The sequence below is a fragment of the Adiantum capillus-veneris genome, chromosome 25 (assembly GCF_014529385.1).
Source record: "Adiantum capillus-veneris isolate H3 chromosome 25, ASM1452938v2, whole genome shotgun sequence".
Taxonomy (NCBI): Eukaryota; Viridiplantae; Streptophyta; class Polypodiopsida; order Polypodiales; family Pteridaceae; genus Adiantum; species Adiantum capillus-veneris.
The window spans coordinates 45,366,505-45,373,872 of record NC_140955.1 but is presented as its reverse complement, the minus strand read 5'-3'; the positions used below and the strand labels follow the sequence as shown (position 1 = coordinate 45,373,872).

At 38.6% G+C, this 7,368-nt stretch overlaps 1 pseudogene; it reads left to right on the top strand.

Annotated features, from left to right (window-relative positions):
• The first annotated feature begins 343 nt into the window (after window positions 1-343).
• On the top strand, window positions 344-880 carry LOC147424808 (uncharacterized; annotated as a pseudogene).
• The last annotated feature ends 6,488 nt before the right edge of the window (window positions 881-7,368 follow it).

The window sequence follows — 7,368 nt, the reverse complement described above, 5'->3', positions numbered from 1 at the left end:
TCACATTTGTTGCAGATTTGGCACACCTTTGGAGATTGTTTCTGATAATGGTCCAGGGTTTAGAAAGGGCTTGCTCATAGAAGTCTGTGAAGAAATTCACATTCTACATCGTCATAGTACACCCTACTATCCCCAATCAAATGGTTTGGTAGAAAAAGCTAATGGTGTCATTGCAGGCATCATTAGAAAGATGGTGAAAAACAAGACAAAGTTGTGGGATGACTTCTTAGACGGTGCCTTGTGGGCGTATCGAGCCACATATAGGGAAGCCACGGAGTTCACACCATTTCACTTGGTCTATGGTCAAGAGGCTTTACAACCAATTGAGCTCAACATTCCAACAATGCGACTTCATGGCAAAGCATCACAAGATGATCAAGAAGTATGGATGGATCGACTTCTTACCTTAGCTGAGCTTGAGTGGAAAAGAGAAGCAGCATACGAGTGCTACAAGAGGAAAGCCACACAGACGAAGGAAAAGCTTGACAAGAAACTGAAGGACAAAGGTATCAATGAAGGAGATCTTGTGCTAAGGTATGACAATTGACTCGATAATCGTTTTGATGCCAAATTTGAAACTAGATGGCAGGGGCCATACATAGTAAAAAAGGCTTTCAACTCAAGTTATTATCAGCTTACGAACTTGAATGGGAAAGAGCACTCCAGGAAGGTAAACGGGTATCGCTTGAAGCCTTATTTGAGTCGCCTTCTACCAAAGGATCTACCAAAGATCTGTCAAAAGGCAGCTATCTCATGTAGGTATTGTTCCGTGAAGCATGAGTGTAACTCCAACAAAAATTTTGAGGGGCCAAACAATGAAGATCTCGTCAAGGACTCTGAAGCACTCTCTTTGGAAAAGATGCTCTATGATGGTACATGAATATACCATCATCCTGGGGGAGGGCTAATGATAGCCGTTTTTCAGCTTTCCGTAATTGCCATAGTGAGTTAACCCACCCTACCAAAATCATCCAAACACTGTGGCTATCCCTACCATTTCACTGTATATAAGTGTGTGTGAGTTAGGGGACTTTTCTCATATCTTCTTAAAAACCCTTAATTAGCTAGTCACTGGGCTAGTTGAGCCAAAAAAATAAATAAAATAAAAAATATTATGACCCATTTGTGTATAAATATTTCATTGTATATAGGGCCTAAATAAAAGGATTTTTCGTAATTATTTTGGTATTTATTTAAATATTTCTACCTATGGTGTGTTATTTATGCTATGTACATTGACTCACCATTACCATATTTTTTCTTACCATTTTGCATACTCTTTATTCCATATAAAAAAAATTTCATGCAAGCTTCTCTTATTTTTGGTGTAACTCTATCCTAACAAAAATCCAAAAAAACTAGTTTTATTTATGTGTATATTTTTTCACTATTGTGATTTTTCCTTCCTACATCTATTTTCTTTTACTCTCATAAATTAGAACACCAAAAATATTCATCTTTTTATGGTAGACTTATAATGAGAGAGATTCATTTTGACCCCTTTATATTTTTTCCACCTATATTATTTATATTTGACATGTACATATTTTTTTAGACCCCTCAATATTTGATTTTCTTAGTTGTACTATTCACTTATATCATGATCTCAACAATATCTTCAATTATAGACCTACCAAATAAGGTCAAGAGTATGTGGCATGCATGCATGCACCATGGAGAGCTTACTCTTGGAGGTATTCAAAAGAATCATCAAAAGAAGGACCTCACAAGGACCTTGTGTAGTGAAAAAAACAGTCGGTTTTGCTGAATTTTTAAAGATCACATGCTCTTCGAATTTGGAAAGGTGATACAAACAAAAGTTGTAGCACGTGAGCTGAAATTTTACCTCAAATTGTTTCATATTTTTTTGAGCTATGAGCCGTGATCTATGATTTTATTGGTGGACCCCAGTTTGCCCATGCTATGCAGCCACACTCCCTCTTCCACTTTATCATTTTCCTCTTTCACACACACTCCTCCCTCTCCTTCCCACTCCCAAACCTGCAACTCCCATGTCCTAATTCACCCTCTTCACCATTGCCACATCTCTCACACCTCCATAGCCTTCATCCTCCATTTCTACACCCTATGTGTCCCCCTTTCTCTCTACATATATGTCCATATTACCATACTCTCTTCAGCTTTGTAAAGAACTTCAAAAAATCAGCAAAAATCCAAGGATAACCTCTGCAAATGAAGACTTTTATCATGAATTTTCCAAGGTTTGAAATAACATAGCTTCATCGACACGCGCTATTCGCCATGCTGACTGCTTCTTCTTCCGCTGTTGTAAAGAGGTGAATGTCAACTTCTCCAAAGCTTCAACCTCTCTTTACAAGCTCATCCCTTCTCTAACTTTCCTCATCATATATCTCACCATTTGGTAAATGATTTTTAAAATATTTTTTAGTAATAATTAATAACTACTAAACACTAATCTTATTGTAAAATGCACCCTCTACTAGAGTAGGCACTCTCAAATTATTCACTCAATCCTCTCTCCTTTCATCCTCAATAATTCTCTTCCCTTGAGCGCACATCCATGTGATTCAAAGGACAAGAGAGACCCACCCTCATTAAAAATAAATAAAAATATGCATAATATTTTATTCCTTCAAATAAACTTGATTAACACTAGGTTGGTAACCTAACAGGACATAAAAGTGTCCTTTCAGGGTTTTGAAAAAAGCCTCCAAAACCATAGTAGATCCACTCATTTTGTAAAATCCTTTCATGAGGTTATAGTTCAAGGCCTACTACACATGGAAAAAATAAGAAACTTGTAAAATTTCTCATCTTTTGGTCACACCAAGCCTCCAAAGTTGATGGACCAGTACATTTTCATCAAAACAGCCATTTCTTACGTTTTGTTGCATAAAAATAAGATTAGAGATTTTTGTACGACTTGAGATAAATTCCCTAGTTAACTTCAATGGGTTGGTGATCACAACATATGATTGCTTCTCACTCACTATTTTTTGTTTTTCCAAAAGAAATAGGTACAAAAAAGCTGAATTTTTACCATTCTGCAAACCTATCATCAAAGTTTCTATAGCCACGCTCAATACAAATAATATATGCATGTTTTCTTAGTTCCATATTGTCCTTTAGGTTCATAAGGAGCCATGGAGCATGTCAAAAGAATAATACATCTCTTACCAAGGGGAATCTTGGGGACAAAGATGAAGTGCTAAATACAGCAAACATGAAAAAACTGGGTTCAACATTATGAGTTGTAGAATCCCATAGAAACTATTCAATATCTAGCCAAATTTGATCCTTATGACTAGATATGGTTACTACCTACAAAATGCATGCAGTTGTCACAAGAAAATAACAATATTGAAAAAGCTATACTTGATATACTAGAATGTTTCGTTTTCTTCTATAATTGAAAAAATCAACCATCGTTGTCTACTATGCAAAATAGGGTATTAGGTGCCCCAAAACTCAAGGAATACTAGCTTTATGTTACAATATGGGACATGGAAAATCATAACTGCATTTGGATATCATGAAAGCCACCAAAAAAATCATAGAAGAGCTAAAATTGGCTAAAAAACAAGATTTGACAATTTTTGTAATTTGGTTATAATTTACAACTTTAACATTTATTTCTCCCTAGAAGCATCAGGACATGTTGAGGACTACTAAAGATAGTTCTCTAGCATTATAGACCTCACACACATGAATTCTAGAGTGGTATAGTTGCAAAAAGTTGAAAAAAGCCAAAAACAGGACCCGTTTTTTCACATAGTTTAGGTTGTGAAATGTTGTGCAAGGACAAGGTTAAAGATGGAATTGATATTCCAAAAAAATGTCGAGTTTTTTTCAGCTCATGAAACAACTTTTTAGACAGATAGCACCTCAAAATCCATTTTGAAACTCTTGACATAATTCAAGGAAAATGGTCACTTAACAAGACATAAAAGTGTCCCAGGACATAAAAGTGTCCCATTACCAACCTAGTGTTAAGCCTAATCCTAATCAGGGCTTCTAAAAACTATAAATAGAGCCCTTCTCTCCCTTGTAAATCATCACATGATCACACTACACCACACCATTCTCAACACATAACACACCACTCTTCAAGCCTAGTTGTGTAGAGTGTGTGCATTGTGAGTGCTCTATTCCATCACTACACATAGGTGCATGGAGAAGCTTGAAGTTAGTTATGCCATCTAGAGGAGTGGAGTGATACTATACTCCGCAATCACACTTGTAGCCTACTCTTGTCCATAAATAAGATTCATAGTTTTGGGTGCAATTGTATGATGCAACTATGACTCTTCTCTCCAAATTGACTTGATAAGTTGGCTCATCAGGTGGTTGAAGGTATATTGTCCTTGAAGTTTGTTGTGCCATTTCATGCTTGGTGGTTTGAGGGCTTGTTGAATTGTTTGCCTAAAAGGTAAATTGTAAGAGAGTGCTCGGTGAGAGGGCTCCCGTGACTCTAAGACAATTTGTGTATTGGCAACAAGGTCAAGTTTTTTGTTTTCTCTCTATTTCTCCTCAAGCTTTGTGTGCATCTAGTCTTTAAGGCTAAGACTGAGTTGCTGAAGTTGATTTGTGCTCTTTACCTCTCTCTAGCGTGGTGAATGTTTGTGTTTGGTGTGTGTGGCTATCTTGCATTCCACTCTCTTTGTGCGTTTGAGTACAAGGAGATATCACGTGCGTCCTAGTTCGCATCTACAACTAGGTGGTGCCCCTTTTCTTGTTTGGTTTCTGGCTGTGGGTTGTTGTTGTCTCTAATTGTGCTTGCCCCAGTCCCAATTGAGAAGCACGGGAGCCTCGAAGGGTGTTTAGAGGACGCTCTTCTTGTTGCTCACCCAGAACCACCTCAGTAGGTTGCCTGCTTGATACCTAGGCATCGGTGGAATTTGAGGAGATGCTACTTGAGCCTGGGGAGCACAAGGTCTCTCTCTCACATATCCCTTCTTATAATAACATTCCTCCGTCACATGGTTTGTCCATTTTTGTTCAATAGCACACCACTTTGGCTGTTTAGCCTGAGGTTTGGTATACAGGTTAATCTTTTTTAGCACTTCTTCTACAAGCTGCTTGGCTTACAGCTACTTCTCCTTTCGGTGTTGTCTTAGCAGACTTGCTTTCACTTTGTTGTGAGGATGAATCATCGTCAAGATCCTTGAATTCACCCTCTTTGTAGACCGCACAATTGTCTACAAGGTAAAGAGCCTCCTTAGTTAACTCATTTAACGTCGTGCTCCTCTTCATTTTGTAAGTCCTTCTAGAGATCTGCATTTCTTAGTCCTTGAATAAATATAAGCATAAGTATGGATTGAGTTGGCAGTTCTTCCATAGGATAGAACTTAACATATCTTTTTAGTCGTAGGGCTGCCTTTCGCACAGATTCCTCTTCTTTCTGTTTGAATTTATGGATTTGTGAGACTGTATTATGAGCTATCCCCCTTTGTGAGAATTCCTCAATAAACTCATCAAACACCTTCTCCATAGACTCAAAGTCTCTACACTCCACACAGTCAAACCAAGTAGCAGCATCCTCCTCTAGGGTTAGTCCAAACATTGCAAACTGGGTAGGGAAGTCTAACACCTCTTCGGCTCTAATTACACGCACAAAGACTGCTACATGATCCCTGGGATCTCTGTTTCCCGTGTATTTCTTATTTACCCATTTTTGCACCTGAGAAGGTCTAATTCTAGGATGGTCTACAAATCTCATCATTGGATCTCCACGTCCTAATGGATATACCTCCTCTGGCCTTCGGTAGTGGGCGGGTTCCTCTCCTAGTGGTGCTCCTAAGCCATACGGTTTTTGCAAGAGATGGTTCATCTCTTCAAAATCGTTCTATGGGTGGTCTTCCAGGCTCTGTTGACCCTTGAATTTTTGGCTTACTCTCACCTTGATACCGTGAATAGAGTGGTGGTTCATGTAAATCCCGTAGCCCTTGTGCGGCTGGATAACCGTATTGGTTTTGGTCTTGTTCTAATGCTTCACCCTGTTGAAGCCATGCCTCCAATGATGGTTGGGATGTTGGTTGGTTTTGGGAGTTAAACGTTTGTTGTCACGTAGAATGTGAGGTCGCGTCGTACTCTTTGAAAATGGATTTTTTGACTTGTTAGGGGTGTAGGTGGACCTTGGCACTTCTTCGGGGGCATATGTTGATGTTTTTGGAACCGTTGCCTTTTCTACCTCCTCTGGGAGAATACGTTTGTATTCTTGCCCGTACCTATCAACAAAAACAATATCCTTTCTCGAAGCAATTTCATAAGAGAATAAGTAAAGAACCTTGTCTTTGCTTTATTCGTTTGGGTAGGGTTCTTTGCAACGAAAGTAAGAGACTATTTCCTTGCTCTCATGCTTTTAAATTCCCACATTCTCATTATAGGTCGAGACCCTAGTTGTTTTCTTATCATACATAAAAAGAGCTTCAGGATGATCAATGTTTGGAGGCGGTTCTTGAGTTTCTGAAACCATTTTTCTTTTTGCCACGTTATCTCCATATCTATTGTAATCCTCAGGGTTACTAACTATCAGATAGTGGTTCCCCTTTTCGTCTCAAAACCTATCTCCATCATCATAGACTCGAATTATCTCCAGTCTCTGAGCAGGTCTTTCTTCAATACAAATAGACATGCGTCCTCGATAGTCAGAATAGACTAGGACTCCCCTTGAGTTTGTTCATTCTAAGAAGATTATAGTGAACTTGGAATCGTTCAAAGGATTTAGGGAGGTGCTTCCTCTTGGCATTGGTCCTTCATTGGAGAAACATCCTAGCTGTTGACTACCCATCATGAAGAAGGACTTATCGGATGAAGTGTCACTATCACTACCCTCCTCAATGATCGGTGGTAGTGGATCTACCCTTGCCTGAGTTACACTCTCTTTAGTGGACACTAAGCTACTCTGATCCCCTGTCACCTTTTGTTCTAAGAATGTATCTTCCTGATGTTAAATTCATCAAAGTTAGCAATGAAATTTATCACAAATCCAACCACTCACCTGGTAAAGGATCAATTTCTGCACAACTTCTTGCTTTGCCCCGCTGAATATACATGTACACAAGCGTTTTAATTTCGGCAATTGAATCAAAGCATTTAACCGCTAGAGGTGATCTTAGTAATGATTGGTATAACTGGAGAGTTAACCTCAACCACTACTATATTTTATACACTTGTGATGTTCTGGATTAGGTCTACTAATCTGAAACTCTACTTCCCTCGGATGTTGGTCAATTTACGTGGAAAGTCATAATTCCATCTTTGCTTCGTCAATAGGTCAAACAAGGTCCGAATTCACTTCTGAAATAAGTTCTGGAACTCTTAAATCAAATGGAACATCACTATATTTCCTGTGTTAGTTTTTCTCTTCATTAAGCCCCTGTAGAC